The sequence below is a fragment of the Serinus canaria genome, chromosome 1, assembly GCF_022539315.1.
Source record: "Serinus canaria isolate serCan28SL12 chromosome 1, serCan2020, whole genome shotgun sequence".
Classification (NCBI taxonomy): Eukaryota; Metazoa; Chordata; class Aves; order Passeriformes; family Fringillidae; genus Serinus; species Serinus canaria.
Genome location: NC_066313.1, coordinates 74,631,600 through 74,657,650, shown reverse-complemented (window position 1 = coordinate 74,657,650; position 26,051 = coordinate 74,631,600). Strand labels below are relative to the sequence as shown.

Here is a 26,051-nt window from a genome sequence, read left to right as displayed (position 1 = left end):
AACAGAAACCATGGTACCGCTTTATAGCGAGTGAATAGGACTGTCTGCTATAAGAAAAAACCAAACCCCTGAACATAGGAAAAAAAAATCCCAACAAAAAAAACCCTAAAACAACCAACCAAACAAAAACCCAAAAAAACCCAAAAGCAAAAATATCCACAAACAAAACCCCCCGCAAAAAAACCAAACAACAACAACAACAACAAAAACAACAAAAACAACAAACCAAACCAAATCTCCCCAAACCCTCTGGCCCCCCACTAAAAAAAAACCACCAAAAAACACCCAACCCCCCCCCCCAAAAAATTAAACTCTGAAAAGACAGAAAAGAGAGGGACAACAAAGATGCAGTGATATTCTAGCTCTATACTTTCTTGCAACAAAAATTCACTCAATTTACATATTGGGGGATTGGTCTATTTAATTATTATGGTTCTGTAAAGTTTAATGGAAATCCACAATTTAAGGTCCCATTTTTTTTACCACATGAACAAAGTCCATCAGGAAAAAAATTAAAGAATAATCCTGCATGATGTACACTAAATTTCCTAACTGCAAAACTGGAGTCAAAATAGCCACACACACACACACAAAAAAAAAAATTGAAATCAGAAGAGTAGAAACCTGTCCACAAATTTTATTGTCCTGTTTCAGGAAGATCATTTTTACCTTGCAGTGAAGCACTTCAAAGATTAAAATCATCACATATACCTTTCCCCTAAGTGAAAACTATGCCGATGTTTTGGTGATTGGAGACCCAGATGGGTGAGATACAGGTGGTTATCTTCATCAAAGCAGAATATTACTACTAAGTCTGTTTTAATTTCATCTCTCTTTAGGAATAAAAACAACCAAAAAAACCCCCCAAACCATCACCACCTTTTATTGATTCCTATTGCAAGAGCCTTCAAGTTTAAGAAGAGAAGCTACTGCAGCACAGCTATCTATCTCTTGCCCATTTCACTGGAAATCTGAATACATCAAGTGCATTTCATACAACCTTATCACCTACAAGTATGTTTACAAGCAAATGCCAGTTTTCATTAAGAAGTACAATTGTGACAATGGTAGGGAAGAGCTAGGAAATACAAATCCTACAAGCTCAAACTTAAGCAAAATGAAAGCAAATTAATCATCTCATCTTTGTAACCTGATGATTTTTGTGGAACCTAGTTATTGTGATGACTTGGGCCTTATGGAAGTTAAAGAAATTTAATTTAAAAGAGCAGCAAAAAGCGCTAAGCATTTGCAGACAGTATGAAGACTAAAATCAGTGCAGAAGTTCACAACAAACTCACAAGACCAAATATCATGTTTTACTTATAATAATATACTGTAATTTTCATAATTAGGTTTGCCAAGCGAGTTTCCTTCTCTGCTTTGCAACAACAGCCATAAACAATAAGACAGTTTGCAGTTAGCATAAATTTTTTGCGAAGTCATACCTGAAGCCAACTGTGAGGAGTTACAAAAGGATCTCATGATAATGAGTTTACTAGGTGATAAAATGACATCAGTTTTAACATAAAGATAGGCACAATAATGCAGATGAGGGGAAAAAACACACAAATGATGAATAGCAAAAACACAGCACTAGGTTCCAACAAGACACTGCTACAGAGGAAAGATCCTGCGGACACTAGAGGCAATTCAATGAAGACTTCTGCAAAATATTCAGCAGCCGATGGAGTATAAAACAAGCAGAACATTTGGCACTATCAAAGGAAAGCAAAAAAGAGTTACACTAGTGTGTATAGACATGGAGCATGTAACTCTGGGATGATAAAAGAGTGAGAGAACAGTTACAGCGCCATCAGCACTGCAGAAAGGCTTACATGTACAAAGAGGCAACAGCAAGCATTTTGACAACAGAAAGAATATGAAATTCATACAGACTGATGATGAGGATCACCAGATTTTGACTAGGAGGCAGGGAGTGTTCAGTCATTTACCAGTAGGGAAGCCACAGAAAAGACAGCTGTTTTTGCACACAGCAAAGAGCACAAGGGTGAAGTTAAATGGCAGATGATGTGTTGAAAGTCAAAAATACCAACAGGTTAAAAAATAACTTTTCAATTAAAAATCAGATTTTTTAAATAGTCATAGAATCAACAATGGCTACCATGTTTGAGAAGGAAAGCCCTCCCCAAAAAGCTTCTCAGCCCTGGTAGCTCAAGCCATGTGCCAGGCAAGGCACTGCTATCTTTTGCCTTCATCATTTTTGGAAGGCAGCTCCTTACAAGCAGCCTAGCTCTGCAACCAAGACTGGCTACAAATCCATAGGGACACACTGATTCTCAAGCCTCACTGCAAGAAACTCCACATTTTCATCCCCTAACAAACAAATGTATTTCAGAGATGACAAACTGATCCCACCTAGCTTTGAGCACTTAAATGAGTCATTGGTGACCAAAAAGCACTGTCTCCTTCACCCTCCTTGTGCCAAAGGGGAAACAAGCACCTGGGGCCACCATGAAGCCACCAACCTAACTGGACAGACAAACGCCCACAAGGACCAGCAGATGGACTGTGCCACTGGCTCTGCGCTCCAGAGGAAGGATTTACCAACCTGAGGGAGCAAAGAAACCCAAGCACAAACACATTTGCTCTCAGGCCTTACTCTCTCACCTTTCAGTTGTGTCCTCCTCCTTGAGAAACTGCTGGGACAGAACCAGAGTAAAAAGCCAAAGAGATAAGAGGGACTGCATCCCTCCTGCCTTACAGCAGTGTCCAAGCAGCTCTAGCTCCACAGATGAGGTCCAGGTCCAGGATACAGATTCAGTTGCAGGTATCACTGTCCAGCTCCCCCCACTGAGAGGGATGTTGTGGCTTCTCACCACTTAGGACCTTTTACACCAAGGATTAAGCCGAAGGCTTGTTCCCCGCTGGCGTTTCCACTTCAAAGAGCTGCTACTGTGGATACTAAAGCCTTTGAAAGTGGCCTCACTGCACAGTCCTGAGCATTAAATGAGGTCTTTAAAAAAAAGGAGGGGGGGAAAAGTGGAAAGTGCACTGGCTTTATAAACACATCAGTGGGACTACTTTCAAAGCCTTTCATGCCATCTACAACGTGGCAGAGAAAATCTTAAGAGTTTTTAGCCACTACCCCAACTTCCTTAAAATTATGGCAGTAAAGTAATCCATCCCCAAAGTGTTTCCCAGCATTAGCAGCGGGGAGCTAAAACACACAAGGGAACTGTAAAAAAAAACCACACACAAAGCGAAAAAGTTTTTAGAGACAAGCACTAGACTCCAGGACAGCGGCGCGCCGTGCTGCCAGAGCATGTTCAGCATGCCAATAAGGACTGCAGCACTGCAATCCCCAGCACCAGCAGCCCACGCACCGGCGTCCTCCTCTGCAAAAGCCTAGTGCCAGCTGCAAGGAGGTGCCCCAGGCCACACCACTTTTTGGTTACAGGGTGAGGAGATGAAGGTGAGAAAGCTGGCATTGGTCTCCTCACAGCAGACAGAGGCTGTGCCACAGGTGAACACAGCCATCACAGAAATCCCACACGTGCTATCACAGCCTTTTCAGTAAATAAGAGTGAGGCAGTGCTGAAGTCCTGAATCATTAACTGGGTGCAGAGGTATGCTCCTGCCAGCAGCCAGCCTGCCTGTCCTGCCAGGGGCACAGCCAGAGGGGTCTGCTGACAAACCAAGGCAGCTCTAGGCTTGAAATATGCATACAGCTGCTGATAACAGCACTGCAGATAGTCTGAAAAGTGGAAGGAAACGCCTGAAAAATATTTAAATGGACTAAAACAGGCTTTTGGCAGTCCTATGAGGCAGCCACTTTACCCACCTAGACATTAACAGCAGAGTCCCACTGGGAGCTGCCAAAGGAGACTGTGAAGGCACAAACCTGACATGGTGAAACTCAGCATTGAAACATCATCCTTCTGAACAATAGAAGAAAATGGAAATCTTGTCACTTGGAAATTGTAGGTTAGTTTCAGACTAAGTTCAAAACACTGCCTATGACACCCATAAAGTACAGAAATCATGATAGATTCAGAAAACTTGGGGCTGGGGGACTGAGCCATTCAACATACCTGAAGTATATATAACAGAGCAGTAGGGGGAAAAAAACCAAAACAACATAAAATTCCTCAGAAACTCAACTTTAAAAGTATTAAGTCTGGACAGAAGTGAACACTAGAGGGTTAAAAAGCCAAAAAATTTATTTGCTATGCCTCTTAAAAGCAATCATACACAAAAAAACATACTGAAAAGCTGCCTTCAGAACTCCCACAAAAATAAAGAAAAAGGCATTTCTAACCAAATCCAAGCTTCCTCCTTCCATAAAACTACCACAGGTAAACTTTCCTGCATTCTTCCTTACTTGTACCCTCTAATTCTGCCTGCTGACAGAGGTGCTGTATTCCCTGCAGGAGAGAAGATTTTACAGCTCATCAACCTCCAGACTGACCTTGTCTCTATGAGGTCAGCAATGTATGATACCCAGAGCTTCCCAAAACGCCTCCCAAAATGTTTATCATCCACTCAGAAACTGATGAAAAAAAAAATCACTGATCTAAAATAGAAAAAAATAATCGACTCTGATATGAACCATCTGTTTCTATTTCTTGATCCACTTCTTTATGCAATAACTGTATCACTTAATCCCTCTCACTGTCTTTATTAGCTATTGCTTTTGTAGTACAAAAATCATAAAGATGAAAAATTGGTTTTTTATGAGTGTGTGTATATTATGTATATGTGCAAGTATTCATGGACATATCTAGGTATGAAAAAGAAAGGAGAAAAGGAAAAACAAAAGGAAGAAAAAGAAAATAAATAATAAAAAGAGCGTGAACCTCTGTGTTTATCAATTTGTTTACAGCTAGCTCTTCTAGCTGGCAAAGTTTCAGGCATCACAAGCCCACCAGGTCTTTTGCCAGACTTATGACTCCAGGAATCCTACAAGTCTTCTGCAGCAGCAGCAAACAGGCAGTTCTCAACAGCTTCAGTAATCATCAGTAGCATAAAGAGTCCCCTACATAATTAGTATTTCTTTGTGTTAGTTATAAGGATTTTGCATATAATCCCCTGTTAGGTATGCTCTTCAATCTTCACAGGCCCAGACTTTTCCTTTTTTAGCACGCCTGAAATAGGGAACGAAGAACTTGACGTTGCCAGCGTTATCGGAGACAGAGCTCGATGTGTTAACGGCCCGGTTACAAAGGAATAATAAAAAATTGTGGCCTTTAAGAAGTTGGCAGATTCCAGAAAGGGGATGCGTAACTTCTTTGTCCTCATGCACTCTCTACTCCAAACAGAGCCAAAAAGTTTGGTTTTAAAAGAAGACTTTTTAAAAAGAAGACTCTATATATCAATAACCAACAACTGTCGCTGCATTTGCTAATAACGTATAAGGAGATTAGTTCAATTAGTCAAACAGTTAATACTGCTATTATTTGAACTAGTTTTCAGCACTGACACTCTCTTGAAATGACTTTTATTTTCCTCAGGCTATAATTTTAGCCTGTTTACAGACCAGTTACATAGCACTGGTGCACATTAGTTAACCATAATACATTGGATTAAACACATCAAATTAGCTTCAAAATCACAGGTTTTAAAAAGAAAATACATACTAACAATTTTTTTTTAAAGTGATTTAGTTATCTTTTGCTACAATTTTGCAACAGCCATGTTCATAAAAAAGGGAAAAAATAGTTTGACTTAAAAAAAGTGTTTCTTCCATGGAAGATAAAAACCAATCCTCAAAGTCAGAAATTTCTAGTAACATTAGGAAGCACAGTAACACTAATAGCTATCATGTGAAATTCAAATATTAGCAATGTGTTAAAACCATATGGAAAATAATTAATAAGCAATTTCAATTGAACACTATTTCTCATCTCTCAGTACTATAAAAACTGAACATTTTACAGAGCTTTTACAAATAAACACAGTACAGATTATTTCTGACATATTTCTGAGCAACAGGGAAGATAATTCATTCACAGCTGAGGTGATACCTGAGTGCCGGAAATCGCACGCAACATTAAGAGCCATTTTTCTTGCTCAGAAAAAAAAATAAAATAAATGGTAGCACATAATTATCTCACATTTCTGTAAAATGTACACTTAAAAATTAAGAAGTTGATTTGCCTTTATAATCGTTCTTTTGTCAAGCACTATACTTCAGGACCTCTAACTCATTAGAAAATTCTATCTTAGGAAAATAGAGTAATTCTAAACAAAGTAATTATTCCTTGAAAACAGACAGACTGCACATTGGAAGATTACCACACTAATAGCTCTGATGAAATACACAGAGCAATTAAGCAGAAAAGATATTACTAAATTAAATAGGCACCAGAATCTGGTCTGAAATACTTTTAATACCAAATAAATGTAAATACAGAATATTTACTACCGCCTCTACCCTGTAAGCTGAAGGTTCATTTACCTAATCAGATAAAGTAGTAGTATATATATATATGCACATTGACAATGAAATAATTTTTTTTAATCCTTTTGTCATTTGACTGTCTGTCAGTAGTTTGATACAGACTACTTGACTAAGTGATGAATGCAAATTTTCACTTTGGTAGTCAGCCATAACAAGATTACTCCAGATATTGTGATCTACAAGGTATGGAAACCAGACACTGAAATTTTCTGAAAGTAAGAGATTGTCTCAAAACAGGAAACTGAAAAGTTTACTCTGAGAGCTGTGCATGAAAACAGTTTTATTTGCAAAAATTAAATATTTGTGACATATTTTACAGAGAAAGCTCTTGAAAAAGATTATTTTACTTGCTTCTAATTATCAGTCTTTGCCTCACATACTTAAGCATTTGTACTTAAGCATGCCTCACATACAAACACATTTAAGCATCAATAGTGACAGAGAATTAAACATATATATCCATACCCTATGGATTTGTAATAATAATGCTCTACATCCTGACATTTGTTTCCTTTTCTTAGTAGATGTTGAAATTCTCAAAAGATACAAGGTTATTTTGACTTAGAAGACTGTAGCCTTCAAAAATAACTGGTTCAGGAACGGAGTATGGGTCAACAACCCAAGCCACAGGTCTCCAGCAAGTACTTGGCCAGGGAGCAGGGAAGTCATATCAACCTTTGCTGAGCAGAGTCAGCTGTGAGGAGCTGGGAGGTGACATCAGGAGTTCTGAGTACATGTCCTGTACTCCTCCTTGAAAAATGGGAGGGGCAATGGACAGCTGGTCTATGGACAGTTGGTCTAGAAGGGCCTACTTGCCACAATACTGTTAAAACTCCTGTAACTCATTCCTAGGATAAAGGAAGTCTTGAAACTTTCCCCCCGAAATTGAAAGTTTTTATTTTAAGGCAGCAAAAGGTTCTTCTACCTGATTTCTCTTTAAGAAATTGATCTTTAGTCTTCTTCAGTACATACACTTATTTTTTCTATCAACATCCTAGCTGAATACAAGTATGCAATGTACATGGCTATTACAAAATAAATAAGAATACAACATTTTCTTCTCTCACCAACGGGTAATCTTAGGGGAAAAAAAAATTTTAAAACCCAACTATATTATATACTGTACATATAAATGATGCTGCTATAACACAGCTGAAGTCAGCATGTTAATTTGGGTCACTAACTGGGTGACATCCTGAAAAGGTACTGAGCACCATCAATGCATATGGCAGTGTGAGAAAGTTGAAAAGACTTCAACATATAACAGGACGAGGAAATGTTCTCAGAACCCTCCTGCAACATGATGGTAAAGTTTGCTTTCTATCTAATAAATAATAGTAACAGCTGAAAACTACTCTATTCTTCTAGAATTTTACAGACTTCTGCTCTCTCTAGAGCATTTAACATAAATCTTCTCCATTCCTTACTGAGGCTCCTCCTCTGGAAGAAAGTTGATGTGCCTTAGCACAGTGAAATCATTGCTCTAAAAGCCAGCCTGCTCATTAAATTATTCTGCTAGCTGTGTGTTCTCTCATTAAAAATGTATAAAGATCAGATAATTGCAGCACATATTATTAACCTTGTTTTCCTTGTTTTCATGTACAGGTTCTGTTTTGCTGCCTAGACAAAGACCGGGAAAGGGCAGTTTTCTACAATAAACCACAAGAAGCTAAACTACGATATGAAAAATTCCCCTGGCTTTCATTGAAGAGCACAAGCAATCACAGCAAAGACAAAAAAAAAAAAAAAAAAACAAACCCATACTTTCATAACAGGGTAAAATACTGTAATCTTGTTGTACACTACAAATCTAAACCAGGCAGTCTTGGCTTCAGTTAAAGCTTCGATAAGGAATTATTTAGATCAGCCAGTCTAATTCACCTAAATCTTCAAACATAGCTGCCATAAACTTCACAGATTTCCAGGTTGACTCCTTCTCCTTCTTAAAGGCTGCACTTCCAGACAACAACCCAGCTAAAAATCCAATTAGGGTAGCAGCACTTCTGAAACACACTGACCTATTTCTTTTTTTTACTTGTTTTAATATGCATATACTCATGTTCTATTTCTGAAGAGAGTTATTTACACTGGAAATTAATACCCTTTGAAAACAAGTTACCATAAAATCCACCTATTTCACCCAAGGAGAATCCATTCACGGGAGAAACAATGTTTCCCCGACTCCCCCAAGCAACACATGCAGTATGCAGTATACTGCAGCAAACTCTTGAAACATTCGATAAAAGACAACGATCCTCCTACCTTGTTTAGCCCTGTCTATTCGACACATTCCCAACGTGAACAGGAACATCTGATACAAACAAACAGCCACATCTTCCCCATCGCATCATGGCAACTACTTCTCACACGAAGAGATGAGCAGCCTGTAATGTTTTGGGTTTTTTCCTCGGGAAGCCTTGTGACTTATCGGGGGATTTTTCCTCAGATGATGAAGCAGACACAGCCTAAACTCTGTTGCTGAAACACTGCAGCCCTTCCTTCTCACAGAGCCCTCCCAGCATATGGCAGCCAATCACACCCAGCTTCGTCAGCCCTACTGCTCTTAAACTGATCCTAACGGGATGATTGACACAGCAACGCAGCACTTCCAATGTGTAAAAACAATGCATCCATACCAATGAACCAGGAATTTCCCTCGCACAGGGAAGGAGTTTTACTGGTGAGGCAAAGCGATAGCTCCATGAAATAACACACACAGCAAAAGCAAACAACTCCCTTTCCCTCCACTGCAACAGCAGCTTCAGCATTTCTTGCACAAGGATTTTCAAAGCTCCTCCTAATTGTGATCGTGTGCACAAACAACATTTCTGAAACTGCAAAACTGCAGTGGTGCTGTTTTGTTTGTAAAGGTGAGACATGCACCAATGTAAATCAAACCATCTGTCTTTTATTTTAACATGCTGCCAAAACACGCTCCGATTGAGGCAGTAATAGTCTCATTTTAATGCTGCATAATCTTATGTGCAGGGTCTGCATTTAACAGCAATACAACCATAGCATCTTCTCAATTATTTCAGTCCAGTAATTAGGGACTGCAGGTATGGGATGCTTCTCAATGAAAACACAATCTATATGATGGTGTTTTAATTCATATCCATGGCAGACAAATCCCATCAGCAGCATCTAAACTAAAGTCCATGCAATTAGCTTGCAACTGATGTTCATTTATGTCAAGGTTCTGGCATAAGGACTACAATACCAGTTGCCATTTTCAAGTCAAGCTGTGGGCAGCTCAACACGCTGGTACACAAGGTCTGCTGTCAAAGTTTTCCTATAAATTTTTCTAAAGTTTTATAACATGAAAACAAAGCAGCCAAGGATTATTAAACAAGAATTGTAATTAAGAAAAATACAAAAAGAAGCTTAAGCTGAAAGTCAGTCTTTATCCCAAAACGGGATAAAGATTGCAGGGCAACAGTACTTTAGGCAGCAGTTTAGGCAATTCAAGCCATTACACAAAAAATGTGTAAAATGTGTTTAAAATGCCACTAAAAGTTTAGAAATATGAATAGACAAGAGGAAAACAAAGCTCTCATTCACTGGCAGCTCTGTCCCAAGGCCCCATTGTTTCCTGTGGACTATTTTGCATATTATAAACACAGCTTCCCAAAAATCCATTATTCCTCCATCCAGCAAGCAGCAACTCTCCTTTGGGTTACACCATCTCCCACACAATTTGTGAAAACCTCTCCTTCCAGGCACGGCTCAAACATGTTCCTGCCAAGAAGGTTCCTGCCAGCCAGCCCTTACTTTCTGTTCAATCACCCCCTCCATTCCTCTCTATTCTGCCCTACATTAAAAAATACCCAAAACAATCCTCCTCAAAAAAACCAAATAGTTTAATTTGGTGGGTTTGAGAGACCCTGGGGACAAGGGTGGTAACTCCACCCATTATTAAGATGGCTTGGTGCATCTCATCAGGATTTTCCACATTCTTTTAACTCTGCCAAACTTGAGCTGCCCTTGTTAAAAATTTTCCATGCTGGACATCTGCTGCAGGATTTATTGACTTTCCTGCCAAAACACAGTTTGCCTATTTCTGAGATAACCTAGACAAAAACATGTGGCTCTGCCATCCTTGTAACTAACTGGGGAACTCTGGGTCCTCTGTTCATGTTGGGGTAGCCTTGAAATTTGGCAAAGTGCTGATCCCATGCTTTTTTGACGTTGTTTTGAGGTTGGTTTTTTTTATATATCGAGGTTTTTATGTATGTTTTGCTATGAATATGAAAATATTTTCCTATTTGACGAAGCTTTAAAACCTGCTAATATTCAGCTGACTCACAGCATCTCTTTAATTTTTGTTTCTGATCCCTACAGTGCAAATCTCAGAAAGCGTTCTGCAGCAAGCGTCTGATTCCTTCAGCCATCCGTCCATATGTGGCTGGAAAGGCACCAGCCCCACAGTGCGACTGAGCATGTAATGGGCTCAAGTTACAGGAGATTAGCAGGATTTCCCCTGTAACTGCTGCTCCCATCTGCCAGAGACCAGACATTGGAGCTGACAGCAGGAAGACAACCTCGCCTGTTGCTCTCATGACCCTTCGGCTGGTGCCCCACGGACGTGCGTGAGACAAGCCCTTCAGAGCACACTGCAGAGGGAGCAGTCAGAAAGGTCAGGTGGGCCAAAACACACCATGAGGCTGGGCAGAAGAGGGAGAGAGTGATGAGAGGGAAAGGGAGAAATAGATGCAGAAGCCTGAGTCTGGCTGGTCTATTTGAGCAGGTTACAGCACAGAGGAGACGGTGCCCCTGCCAGACAAGGCAGAGTAAGCAGCACAGGCAGCACCACTCAGCAGGAGCTGGCTGCCCTCTGCACAGACCCAGGCACATCCATACCACAGTCCCCAGAGAGAGCTTCTGTGGCCCATTAGTTCGCTCCAACTTTCAAGTTCCCCCAACCCTTCCCTGCCACAAACCCAAGACAAGTCACTAACACAAGCCCTGGAGAGGCACGGGCTCAGCACCGCCTGCACAACCCAATTTCTTGTGCTACAGCTTCACAGTGCACACAGTCTTCAGCCACTGCAGAGCTTTAACTGCAGTCAGACAGGGCTGGGGTGCTTCCAGACAGCATTCCTAGGACTCCTGAACCACAAACACAAAGCTAGCAGCCACCCACCCAGATCCTCGTGTGGGTTATTATGTTATAGATTCTCCCATGACAAAGGATCAGAAGACCCTTGACTCAATTGGGCATGCTGAAAATACATCACATCCCATTTGTGAACCCTTTAGCTAAGACCTATCAAAAAGCTCAAGAGAAAATTTATGCTCCTTCTCAGAACTGGCACCTGAGTAGTACCATAGTAAGGCATGACTTCATTCATGCAAAAAAAAAAAAAAAAAAAAAAAAAAAAAAAAAAAAAAAAAAAATTAAAAATAACTGCTCTGTATGTTGAGGAGTGAGTAGTTCTCAAATGGAGATGTAACCATGTACTCATTTATTTTTTACATCAGTTACAAAGAAAAAGGCCAGAAATTCAATTTTCAGTCTGATTTATACAACCATATTATATATTTAATTGCAAAACAATATCATCTTAGGGAAGCTGAGAAATTCACATGTCAAACTCAACAAAGAATAACAAAGGTAAATTCCCAACTCAAAAAATGCCATCTGCTCTGCCTGATATGCTCCTGTAATTAATGAATCAAGGGAAAAATGCTTCTGTCAGTGACTATTACACACAATTTTCTGAATGGTCTTGATACAACTTTTGGAGAAAAGAGAACTATTTTGGAAGTAATAAAGAGGAGGAGAACTGAAAAATGCAGAACCCACACAGTTATTTCTCCTTCCTTACTCTTGAATCACAGCAATTAGGTCTAATTCCAGAAACAACAAAACTTGTCAGTTTAAAGGGAGTTTTGCAAGAAGGGTGGAACATATGTAACACAAGCACCTAAGTCACCAAGCAATTTATGTGCTATTCAGTTGCAGCAGATTGATGATTTTGAGCTGTGCCTAGATGACCTATGGCAACAGTGACGTTTTGGTAAGTTTGGCAATGACAAAAAGAACTGCAAAACTATTTCCTGTGTCAGTAATAGACTCTTCCCTTAGTAACTTCCCACAACTGTTACTACAAGCAAAATTCAGCTTTGGTAGCTATGGTCTGAATGACAGCATAAAGAAAAGTCAAAGCAGCTGCCAAGATTTTAAAACTAGGCACTCATGCATAATACCATTGATGCCAGCTTTTGCAAAATACCTCAATCTCTATATTGGGGCTGAAGGGTTGGTGGAAATCATTATTAAGTTAAACATTTAGAGAATAATATCAAAATTCCAAGTTACTAACTGGGAAAAGGTTCTGAAAGGATGGGTCTAATTTTTGTTTTAAAAATAGGCTTATCATAAGAACTTTAAGTCTGACTTTTCAACTGTTTTAACTTCCTACTTCCTAGACATCCCAACATCTCCCTAACCTTGGAAAACTAGAGACTGTGCACAGAAAGGAAAACAGACAATTCTATTTTCATCATATATATGCTGAAAGAAATATAAAATGAAAACACTCCACAGAAGCAAGCACATATTCAAGTTACATGTTAGGAATCAATCTTACCAAAATTAAGGTGGCTCCTGGAGGCTTTCCAAATGCTCTCTCTCTTTCCGCTGCTCGCACAAGGAGTTTAAGCCATGTCTAAATTGTGAGATCCAAACACATGGGTTCAGGCACACATCCAGTCTGCATCCTGACTTTATTTTAGGATGACACCAATTCCCCATCGGGATGAAAACTAAGTATACGTGCGCAATTCCTTTAGAGGGTGGTTCCAGTTGGGAAGGGTGATGAAGGCATCAGCCAGAGAAGAACTGCAGTTCACTCCAACCAGGCTTTTGTAGCTGAATGTTTGAGACACATATACCAGGTGCCATGGAGAGCTGAGCTGCCTCAGGATTGTAGCCTTATGCACTTAGCTCGAAATACATTTGACCAAATATAAACAACCACATTTCACTGAGTCACTCTACTCCCCCTCTCTCTTTATAGTCACTGAAGAGAAATAGGCATTTGTGGGCTGTGATTCATCCTATCCCAAAGTAGCTATTCTAAGAGATTCCATCATATCCTAAAAGCATCTGTGTTACTGTATTGGTTACCTGAGATGGTCACCCTTAGGCTTCTTCTATCATGTCCTTCATTAAACATGTAGGAGATGAAATCTTTCTACAGAAGAAGCCTTATTAGGAACATAAATATTTAGATATTCCAATTACATACAGTGGATAGCACTTTAGAGCTTCAAAATCAGTTCAAATAACTAATGACATTAGCATAGAGCTAAAGGACACCTGTATTTTGACAATGTACAGTTACAGCTTTGGTGTAAATCCTCAGCTTGCCATAAGCATGTTCCAGCTATGTTGCTATATAAGCTACATAAGCTTGTTCTCTAAGCTATGCTGAACATGTTCCAGGTTTTTTTTTTCCCCTGACTGAACAGCAATCTTTGCACTCACTCACGCTTTCCTCCCCTGAACAACTGATGGACACCAAATTAACCTAAGAAGAGTTGAACCAGGATTCTCCTCTGGATTTTCTTTTTTGTTTTGGAGTGGACATTTTTGGGGAGAGGGAAGGTTGGTAAAATAACCATTATCTTGCTGACTCTATAAGGCAGATACTATAAACTGGCAAAATAATAAGCTCAGAAAAATAAATTGGCAAACCACCTACACTGCCTTACTCTTAGAACACTGACTTATGCAAAAGTTTTTTCAGGAAAGTGATTCTGTTTTTTTTCATGACAGCTGAATAAAAAGCCGTTTTCAGTTTGCTCATCTGAAACACCAAATCATAGAAGTATAAAAATGGAAATTTTAATCATCCAAACCCAGATATCTAGTTTCTTCTAGATGGCCTAGGGAATTTCTGTTGGCCTTCAGTGGCCACCAGTGGAAGGACTGGGTTAGTGGAATGTCTTATATTTGCCATCCCCACACAGATGTCCCAGATATAAAATTGTCTAGTGCCATTTTAGATGCCATATATTTAGATACCTGTACCCATCCAAAACCGTTTCCTCAGAAATATTCCTATCAGAACAGATCTTCCCAAATCTTCCAGCAGAATGTAAAAGGGTTATATATACAAAACAGAAACCCTTTATCACCAGCTGCTGAACCCTGTCCAGAATATGTTCTATGAATCACAAGGAATCACAGTGTAAAAGTACAAGCACTATTTAAGCCAGAAATATATATATCTTAAATTCAAAATAAATCTCTCTCTGCTAACTGACTTCATGTCCCCCTAATTTGTACAATATATGCCATGGCCAGGGACTTACCCGATGGAAGCCTCCTGAGTCTTTGACTACAGCTGAAATAAACACCAAATGCTTAAAATAAAAATGTATTGCAAATCCATGTGGTTAGAAAGAATACTTCCCAAATGTGTCAAATTAAGAAGAAAGGGAGCGTTGTACCTTTATAAAGGTTTTTAATACTCAGCTGGAAATAATGCAAAGGTGTAATCCAACCCTACCCACTGATGCATAAATCACCTTTGGTGAGACCCCCATGCACTGGGAAGTTCTTCCATTGCTGATAAAAACATGCTCCTTCCTCCTCAGACTCCTCCATGACTAATTTCCTCCATACCCATTGTTCTGGCCTCAGATCTGGAGTAGTTCTTATTCAAATCCACAACAGGAGGAAACCATTTGATAAATCACCTTTTCATAAAACCTACTAACCTCAACCACAAAGTCATGTGGGCATAGGAAAACGCTCTTGTGTTTCAAGGAATGTAGTGGAGGATGCAGATACTAAACTTCTGCCCTTTATCTTGGGAATTTCCGACATATTGGGAAGACACAGAGCAAGAGTTGTCCTCCAAGAAGCTTGTAAATGACTAAAATTAGTACTTCATGTGAGAGATGTATTCCAAGTAAGTTTTCTACATGCAAACAGTATTTTTTTAATCTACGAAGATTCAGTTATCAGCCTCAAAAATATTTGAAATCATGAATATAATTCAAGCAATGGCTCCAAATAATACATCTTTATATGAGTGATGTAATGCGAACTCTCTAATTGTCCTTTAAATCAAAAGCTCTACTTTATTAATCCATTATGAACCCAAAGGGAAAAAATGCTACTGAAACTAAGCTACATTTTGAATTTTCCCATCTTCAATTAGCACAAAAATAATTCAACTTGCTCTTTCTAATTCATTAAAATTATGCTATTGTTTTTGCACACTACTGCAATACAGGTGTAAAAGAACCTAATTTAGGAGGTGATGCTGCCTCCCATTTCTCTACAAGCTGCCTCTTAACAGCCTGAGTCTGTAGGGTAGATGCTCAGGGGCATGCAGCAAAATCAGCAAGCAATCTCCACTGTAAGCAGAGAAAATAGGCTCCAGGAAACTTCACAGAAAATAAAAGCCAATTGGATAATTTTTGTTTTTTAAAATCAGTAAGAGCAGCTTTCAATCCCTCACCCTTTTACAGCAATTAATAACCCACACATGTAAGAGCAGAGGACTCTATATAATTAAAAAAGCATTACTTTGGCAAGAAGAGAGGGCCTGGAGTATGTAAGTGCAGGGTTTTATTTCTTTCTGTGAAGTATGGATGACAGGTAGGAGAAAGCTATGCCAAGTGAACTGCTGGCAAGCAACTAGTCTTTTGGTTAACAGGCAGCTCTCTTTTGTGAAGTCTATGAGTTTGTGCTCACTTAGGCAAGCTTTTCTTTAAACATTAGACTTAGATGCATTCAGTCATGAGTTTTGCACCAAATTTCCATTTGCACCTCAAAAGAGGTTGCTTTGTTTCAGCTTGTTTTCTGATTTCTGTGAAGTGTCAGGAACACTTTGTTGTATAACGCTCTTAAACATTACATGTGGATCTTTGCCTAATTACTCTGCCACAAAATACTATATACATGAACATGAACCTTCAGTTTTCCCAAATGTCATGTAACAGAAACCAAGAAATAAGTAGCTGTAAACACAAAGAGAAACAAGAATTGTTTTCACGTAGAAAAAAATAAGCAAACAAGTATGAGTAATGCAGGGCAAGAAACAAGGTCCTCTAGCAGAAGTACTGTGTGGGATAAAATGGCATCCAACAGCATGACCTCTGAAAAGAGCATGTTTCAAGTAGCACGTGTCAATATTTAATCCCACCACCAGAAAAATGAAGCAAATTACAGAAAAAAATGCCTCAAAAATCAAAATGCATACAGGACTCCATTCACCAGAGACCCATAGATGGAACGGAGAGTTTATTTGTAGGGAAATGTCTATAAAGGGATAGCATCCAGCTTTCTAACACAGCTACTTCACCCATTCTGTATTTTTCTCCAACTCTCCTCTTCCTCTGTCTCTCAAAAAAACAAGTGTTATAAATTGACAAAACCATTCATTTGGCTGTTCCCCCTCATATCAGTTCTAATAAGGATAAAATAAAACCACTAACACATATTAGTAGAGCCACAATAAGAATAGAACATATCCTGTCCACTACCTTTGGCTTACTTAAAGGAAGTACTACTAAGGAAAAGGGAATGCAGGGAAAAAGTACAAGATGAAGATTGCTCAGGTCTCTTGCTGTGGGATGTATAGCCTTACAAACTTAAGATTTTAAACTAAATTTCACTGTAGACCACTTGCCCTTTTGGCAACTGCAATGCCACCTCATCCCCCAAAGCTATCTTCAGCAGACCCACAAGGAGAGGTTTGCCTGTTAGGGCAGGATTGTATTAACCATCAAAGAGCTCTGTCCCTTCCTTCAGGGACAGGTAAGAACAAAAAAAACCTGTTGACAAAAATATCCTGCTGGTCCTCAGGTTATAAATACTTAGATGAACAATACTAATCTAAGTATAGTACACTGAAATATTGCTGTATGAATTACATGAAAGTAAGTTTACCACCAAGCATCCCACAGTAGCTGGTCAGCTCAGTCCAAAGTTGTCTAAAAGATTCTTCATTTGAGAAGTAAGGTGTGGGGGGAATTTTCTTAGATACTTTGATTGTAAGAAACCTAAGGGGCTTTCTTAGCTAGTCCAGCTTCTGCCTCAAAAGAAAACTATCATCAAGAGCAGACTGGGTCAGCATGGCTTTGCCTTGGTGAGTCCTGAGAAGCTGGGAGGACAGATACTTGCTCCTCTGGACACTCTGCTGGTGTGCTGCACTACTCTCCTAGTAACAAGATTTTTTCCAACATCCAACCTGAATCTCCAAAAAAAAAAAAAATCGGTTGTCACTCTCCCTTGGTGTCACCTGGCACTACTAAGTACAGTTTGGTCCTGCTGTTTTTATAATCATCCTCCAACAGCTGTAATAGCTACTGGACTGTCCTTTTTCATCCAAGCAAATAAGCCCAGCTCCCTCAACCTAGACCCTTACACATTAAAGTAACTTTTCACTGGAGCTAGACATGGCAATGGAACTTCATCCGAGCTAGAAGTACTGCCTTGACAAAAGCTGTGACCATGTGCTCAACTAACACTGCATGAACTAGAAAGACTTCTGTTTTTCCCTTTACTGCTGGCTGCATATACAATGGACTACTACTCAGATGTTTTGCATTTGCTTCTTTTGATTCCTCTTTGTACTGCTGACAGAAGGGATATGTTAAAAGCCTTGCATCCTGTACAGAAATGTCCATTTCAGTACTCTCAGGTATTTTGCTTATTGAATGCACTTCTATTTTACAAAGGTATCTAAAATCAAGCCACCTAACAATAAAAAATGAAGTTACCAGTGCTTATTTTCTATAGGAGTTCTTTATGGGTTCTTTAGAACCCCCCGAATTTTATCCAGATGTTTCCAATTATGGCCATCTCTAAAGATTTCTTTTTGAGACAATGTAACTTCAAGAGTACTGGCAGCTAAAAAAAAAATTTGGGGTGGGGGAAGGAAGTCAAATCAAGAAATCTAACCTTTATGGATATCCATTCATTCTGCTCCCTTTTCAGTCCATTATGCAGAAATCAACAAATAACTAAGAACCCACTGACAAAATCTTGCTGGAGTAAGCAAAGTGGAACTACAGCAGTTTCAATTATTCTTCCTGTTTAGAAAATTCATTATCTCAATTCTAAAAGCCTTCTGCACAGTTCAGCACTAATGACATTTTCCCCCACCCCAGTATGTTTCCAGCAGCAGACTCCACCAGGGACTCAGCAGCAGTGGGGACCAGCTCCAGCAGATTAGGAACTGCTCGTACCACAGAAGGAAAAACACTTCAGTCATCTTCGAAATTTGTAAAGAAGAATGGTGTAAGCTTTCTAGAAAGCAAGTACAGTGCTGTAGTAATCCTCCTGTCAGCCCCAGGGCCATCACCACAATTCAGATGACCAAACTCTTCTGCTGCTTTGTGAGGGAGGAGTATTGAGATCCACCCAGCTCTGGCCTCCAGTTATTGCCACACCATTAATAAAGTGGCCCCTTTACAGCTCAGGAAGTGGACAGATTTTTCTTCTCCCTTCCTCTAACTCACAAGAGCAAGGACAGGTTATTTTAAAATAAAAAATGACTGCCTGAAACCACCAACACCATCTTCTGATGGAATGTGACTTAATCTTAACATTACCCTGCCCTCATCCTTCCTGTCCACACTCACCACAGATCCCATAGGAGGCATATCCAGGTCTAACCATCCCCAGGATTCAACAGCTTGTACCTCCAAGACAAATCACATGCAATCCAAATGACACGGCACACTTCATCTGCCATGGTATAAACTGGACTGGGTTTTCCAAGGAATTAGAGGGAAAGAACCAGAGAAATCAGATACTTTCTGGTAGCTGCAAGGAGCAGAAGAAATATACTCCACTATAAACAGGAAGCAAAGAGCACAAAGCATTATAAAATTAAGTGAATGAATTGAGTAATGTTTAACTGCCAACAGGCAACACACAATCCTGAGAGTGAAATACATGATATACATTGCATCACCCAAAGCTCTCTCTATATGAGATATAAATCCCATGTCTTTTTTTCCTCACTCCTCACAATGCAGATTCGAAGACAAGCAGACACCAAGAGCACTTTGTTCACCTGTTCTGCAAACGTGAAATCTAAGGTGCTTATATTAAAGCACCTTTATTAGATTTCATTAACCTGAAAAGCCAAAGCTAAAATTTATTCACTCAAAGATTACAATAAAGAAACAGCTTTAGGAAGGCTAGCATTAATATTTTGCAACAGCAGAATGATATTGGTAGCAGAATGTCCCAGAATTATGAGGCTTGAGAATTTCAGCAGATACTTTGACACAAGGTTGAACATGATAAAATCCACAAACCTTATCACCTGGTGTTTTTTAAGAAAATCTAATTCCTCACAGTCCTCTTGGCACCTTCACAGATCACACCTGGAACAACCTGCAAAGCTGATCAAATTTTTGACCTAACACTTGACAGAGAAGATGAACATTATGGATATCACAACACTACTGCAGTTATGCAAAGGGCATTGCCTCACTCAGGGAAGTGAAAGCATGGCCAGCTTCCCAGGAACCAGAGAAAGCCTAAGCAGAGTCAGGACTGAGAAACTCCAAAATCTTGCAGATCTCATCAACGCAGTAGGGCAAGGGCCTGAGGGCTCAGGGACCCACACATCAGCAACAATCAAAACCACAGTCAACTCCTGACAAACACTGCTCCAGTAACATACCCAACAGTCACCTTGATGTTATCTAGCAGTATCTCACCACAGGCATAGGACAGAAACTCTCAAATGAAGAAATGGCCAATAAATGCTGAATAATCAAAGCCTATGCTAAGGCTTTCCATGCTCAAGGCCTATGACATCCATACAGACATAATGCACAGCAAGGAAATACTCCCCTTTGTGAAAGCCTTGTGCACACTTGGAAAGCCCTCTCAGGAAACAAAACCCTGCCTTGCCCATATCCACCAACAGCCAGCTTACACAGCTCAAGCCAACCACATTTAGACATCACCTAATATTAAAACTGTGCCTCTTTTATTCTGAGACCTGCAAATTTAACCATGCTCCTCCTTCCTGTCTGAAATCACTAACAAAATACTTGGAAGTCTTCTTCCTCCTTGAAAATGAAACAGTCCTACCACTGCTGAGGAAACTCATGGTGGATATACTGTCCTGAGCAGCCACTGGTTAGTGCCAAATTTCCCATTCCTGAAAAAGACAAGCAGCAAAACCAACTATTGGCTCACTTCAGTAAGCCCAATGGTACAGACCAGGGACATCAAACTAGAGAAAGGACATGGATCTTCCCATACTTCAAATTATCTCTTTCCAGAGGAGGTATGGGACGATACAAACTCAGCCTCACAGACCTCCTTTTTGATACCATCAGGCATGAAATATTTGTCTCTCACTGGGGGGGATACCTCAAAAGGGCCCACAAAAATATAGTTTGGGTCCTTCCTAGATAAACAAGGGGCAATGGAGAAAAGGCAGCAGTAGAAAGGTGCTTCCACACCACCTCTTCCTCCCCCCTGTAGAGACCTACAAAGCTCAATTCCCTATACAATTCCCTAGTTTTTAACATCAGTATCAAACCACCATGTGAATTAGCCAGCAACAGTCTCAAATTCTGCCAATGTGAAAACACAACAGACCAATTTAACATGCAGCACAAACAACTGCAGCACCATCCAAGCAAGGAGGAATAGCTGAAGTTAAACCTAAACCTGGAATTCAGTGGAGAACAGAGGAAAGCCCTGTCAAGAGTTTGCAGCCACAGACAGACCCTAGGTTGTTGCTTTAAGATACATGATCCCAGCTGGTCATAGGTCAGAAGTATTTCTGGACTTTACACTGACATTATACTTTCATACTGGAACACTACTCAATGACAGCATTGCTGTCTCAGCTCTATCTAGGCAAAGAGTTATCTGTGTCCCCATGGGCAGCCCATGAAGCCTTCCAATCTAGGAAATCTGATTATTCCAGAATGTGTTATGTCCTTCCCAAGGAACACAGCGTGATACCATCATCCTCCCATGTTCCAGGCTGCATCCTCACAGAGCTCTAACATCAACCCAGTATCTCACAGCTCCCTGAGGCCCCAGCCCTGGGCAGCAGCAGGGCTACCCTGGGCTCTGCAGAGGAACAGCCCCTGACAGTCACCACTGCCGTCAGTCACCCAACGTGAGCTCAACGTGGAGGCATGCAGCTGCGAGGCAAGATAAACTGCTGAGTTCTTCACCACTTCAAGATTTTTGAGGAGGTCTACTCTTTCTTCATACCTGTAGTTGATTGAGCCATACATTTTTAATCCAAAGCTAGTTGAGTGTTTTGATACTGTGTTTCTCTAAAGCCCTACACCAATCGATTGCGTCAAACGTAGATACCACAAATAATCCAACCACAATGATCAAGACAGCAAAATGCAGAAGGAAAGAAAGTATCACCAGTAGAACAGAAAGAGATTGTTTTTGTTTTTGAAGGTTTATTCACGAGAAATGAGTGACTTGAAACTGAAAAGCATTTTTGATTAACACTCTGCCTTGACTTTCATTTCAATGACATTTTAATGAACACTTTCTAAGTAGCTCTACTTGCAAATGAACGTGGGAGAATATTGAAGAAAGGTAATGGGAGGGGAAAAGAATAATCCATCAGTCATTTTATTTCTTAGGTGCCTCTGAGAAAATAAATAATAATTCATCAGGGGAAAAGTGATCCAGCAAAGATTCGACTGTTAAAAGACATCTGGAAAGGAATAATAAGTAGAATGGAAGAGTCTGAATTATGATAGCAGGCTATGAAGAAAGATACAGTGTGATCTGGAAGCCAATTAGGTGACTTTGTAATTCTTCAAAGATGAAGGCAGTCTGTTCACATCTGTCCTGAGTACTTCAGCCACAGAGAGCTAACAATAAACTGTCAGAAAAAAATTTATAGAAGAGCAGTAAATGTGATTGTAAGACTGGCTGGAGCCATGAAAAGTGAGATTTCTACCCTGGTAACTGACAGCATGAAAATACCTTCTTTGATAACAAGTTTAATGTGATTCATAGTTCTTTATTTCTATTTTTATTGCCAGATTCAACAAAATTCAGAAATGCTCAAGTTGAGCTATAGTAAGACCTGTGAGGGCCTATTAAAAGGGGAGTGGAGAGTGAAGGCAATATAAACAAGAAAACCGTTCATTCACCTAGCATGGAATGACTTTCAGTGAGAACATGCCAAATCTAAATAAATTAGGCTATATAATTCTACTTGGCAGCATAAGGAGTAAAATAATCATGTAGTGTTGCTGAGATTCCAAGAGCTACCCAGAGGATGCAAAAAATCTAACACCATCAGGCAGCAGTGGGAATACCAATTTAATACACTTTTTCTTTCTTCCTGCCATAAATCAGGACAAAAAGTTAACAGAACTTTTTCCAGTGCCTTGTAACCAAGCTTTTAACCCAAGGAACAGCAAGACTAAGAAGGTTCCCTAAACCGCAGTCACATGCCATTGGTGGCAGCATTCATGTACAACTTTTGCTATGGTAGGTTTAAGAATCCCTAGGTTAGAAGAAAAAACATTTAGTACTGCACAGTACAATTCTAGAGACTGCAACCAGCAGAGAAACTGCAGAGCATCTGGAGTATAAGAGATGAAAATTTCACCCACCAAGTGTTAGCAGCAAGTAGACTTTATTTTTAATCTTCTTATGACAACTGTTATTCTGTAAAAGCCAAATTTAAGAAAATGATGCTCAGATGAAGATTTCAGCATCACAATCCCAAACATACCAATTCCAAAGATTAGAGATCTTGGCAGACTTGCTGTTGACTAAACCCAGGGCCATAAATAATAGAGGAGATAAGTTTCAGAGGAGAAGGGATGTTGAAGTGACCCGTGTTATATCATCCCCCCACCTACGTGCACAATGCAGGTAGGTCCCACTTCTGTGGTGACAGCAGAGATACCACAACAGAACAGCCCATCTCTTCAGCTGCAGGGAAACAGGCACCATCCCGCAGGTTATCTTGCATGGACAGATAGACAGACCCCTACCCTGTACAAATCACCAGGGTGGCCCACTGCTATTCAAAATTTCACTGACATGCAGATAAGCCATAGCATATGCCTGCAACTATGGCAAGTGCCTAAGATTGGCGTGCCCCAACTGGGAGCTCCAGCCTGTGGCAGAAGTCCTGTTGCTATGATCTCCAACAAGCCACTCTGGAGCTGGCACCCCACCACCGCCTTATCACTGAAGAGAGAAACTGCAGGGCTGGCTCTACCCAGGGGTTCATGCATCCTCTAAAAGCATGAGGTCTACACTGCACAAAAGGGCCTTGTCCACAGTGGGAAAAACTACATCCCTTCCAGCAGCAGTATCAACTGTACTCCATGAACGCAAATAGTATCAGTGCCAAATACAAGCTACAAATTGACATAATTGATGCCGGAGCAACTATTTTTTAAACTTTAAATATCCTCAGAAACTGTATGAAAGACGCTTTCCACTAGTCCTTGAGAGTAACTTTAGAGCATTTCCCAGTAGAGTTGAAATATGTATTTGGCCCTAAAGCTTACCGCAGGTACCTCTTTCATTTGCACAGTGTGGTACGTGCACATACGAAGGGAAAATAGAGGACAGATGGCTAAATCTATGCATATTTACCAAGGTACGAATACCACGTTAAAATCATAAGCACTAGGCCAAGTCACATGTTTAAAATTAATTACACTTCCGCTACTACCTACAAGTCCACACTGCTTTAAAAATCTACAAGTCTGAACAAGATACGTCAGTGTGACACGATCACTTAAGTATATTAATCCCACATGGATATCCTCGGCAGCTGAATTAAAGGCACACAAGTTATTCCTTGCTACTGCTCAAATACATATTCAGCCACATTATTGTTGTCTGTTTCCCTCCCAGCAGAAATGTAAATATGCCCAAAAGAAACACAAAACAAAACATCTGGAAACAGAAGCCTATAGGCAATGTTCTCACAGTTCAAAAAATACATGTGCGTATTCTGTGCATATGCAGACAAATATATATGCACGTACCAGGAATAAATATATAGGGTATCCACACAAAACCAGGAGTAAGAAAAACATTTAATTTCTGGCAGTTTTTCCCCCTGTCACACTCACCTTCACGGGTGGCGGTCCCGTGTCGTGTCCCCCCCAGCTATTCCCCGCCGCCTGCAGCCAGCCCCCGGCGCAGGGATGAAGCGGGCGGGCACGGAGCGGGGAGGGAGGATTTGGAGGAAGCCGCTGGGGCGGCCACGGCCCCACGGGGCCCTTTCCCTTTCCCTTCCAGAAGTAACACAAAGTTATGACTCCCGCTCGCCGCTCTCCCCGCTCGCACGCCGTGCCAAATGCTGAGTTAACAAAACCATAAATCACCGCTGAACCAGACGCGACGGCCCGGCAGCAGCGCCCGCCGCCTCTCGCCCCGTCCCACGCCGCGGCGGCTTCCCCAGGGAAGCGAAGGGGAGGCGAGCGGCGGGGCCAGCGGGCACCCGAACGGGCGCGGGGGTTCGGCCGCCTTCCCGCGCCCTTGGCGGCGGCAGCGGGAGGGACCGCGGGTCCAGGTGCGGCGGGACGGGCAGCGGCGGCGGCTCCCCTCGCAGGGAGGCGCCGCGGGCCGCCGCGGCCGCCAGGCTCCCCCGGGGCCGGCGGCACCGCTGCCACGACTCCCCCGCGGGGCGCGGGCAAGCCGAAGTCCCGCCACCGCCGCGCACCCGCCGCGTCCCCGCGCGGCCCGGCCCCGCGGCGAGAGGACGCGGGCTGTCCCTGTGCCGTGGCCCCGCAGCCGCCCCGGAGCGGGGGTGGGCTGGCGGCGGCGCGGGGAGAACTGGCGGCGGCGCGGGCGGCTGCCTTACCTCGGAGCGGAGCGCGGAGCGGGGGTACACCCGCTTCTCCCAGCCGGGCGGAGGCGGCTCCGCGCAGCGGCGGCTTGTCACCTCTCCCGCCGCGACCGCGACGGCGGCGGCTCCTCGCGTAGGGGCGGTCCGACCCCTCCCTGCCGGGGCCGAGCGCCGCTCGCACCGCCCCGGGGCCGGGCCCGCCCGCCGCAGCCCGCGCCGTCCGGCCGCCGCCGGGGCCGGGGAAGGGGCAGCGGCAGCGCGGGGGCGCGGGCTGCGGCGGGGGTGCGGGCCGGCCCGCAGGGCTTTGCCTGGAGCCCGGCCCGCCTCCGGGACAAGCCGGAACGTTTCCTCTGCAAAACAACGGGTGCAGCGGCGGTCGGGCGGTGCTGCAGAGCGGCCAAAATCCTGGGTTTGCGTCGTGTTCTTCGGCTTCCTTTTGACTGCTGGAGCTATGGCGTGTCACCCATTACCGTGGACGATTTTCTGAAGGAATCAAACGCGTGGCTTGGCTCCCAGGGCTTATTTTTCCCGCATTTTGACCCGAATTCGTGAGCAGTTTCTGTTCTGTGAAGTGTCATTCACAGGCAAAATGGGCTCTCTTCCCCTCGCCCGCAGCAGCCAGCGCAGGCCCCCGGTACCCCTCTGTCCCTGGAACAAGGGTTGGCGCCTTTCCCTAAAAAGCATGGACTATTCCCCATCCAGAATGAGGGGCAACTGCAGTGATTCCCGGTTTGCCTCCAGCCCATCAAACTGTGCTTGTGCTCGTGTGCCAGGTGAAGCTAAAGGTGCGGTGGTTCAGCGGAGCGCTGCCCGCTCCGGCC

At 41.9% G+C, this 26,051-nt stretch overlaps 1 protein-coding gene across 7 annotated transcripts in view; it reads right to left on the bottom strand.

Annotated features, from left to right (window-relative positions):
* Positions 1 to 25,371, bottom strand: part of MBNL2 (muscleblind like splicing regulator 2) — a 106,100-nt gene extending 80,729 nt beyond the window's left edge. For 2 of the 7 annotated variants that reach the window (XM_050970050.1, XM_050969918.1), the window contains exon 1: positions 8,684 to 8,912. The gene's annotated coding sequence lies outside the window, so the exon portion shown is untranslated. Of the gene's footprint in view, positions 1 to 8,683; positions 8,913 to 24,511; positions 24,576 to 25,245 lie in introns of those variants that run through there. The other 5 variants (XM_050970232.1, XM_050969954.1, XM_050970017.1 and 2 more) reach the window with 5 other exon arrangements.
* Between the last annotated feature and the right edge of the window lie 680 nt (positions 25,372 to 26,051).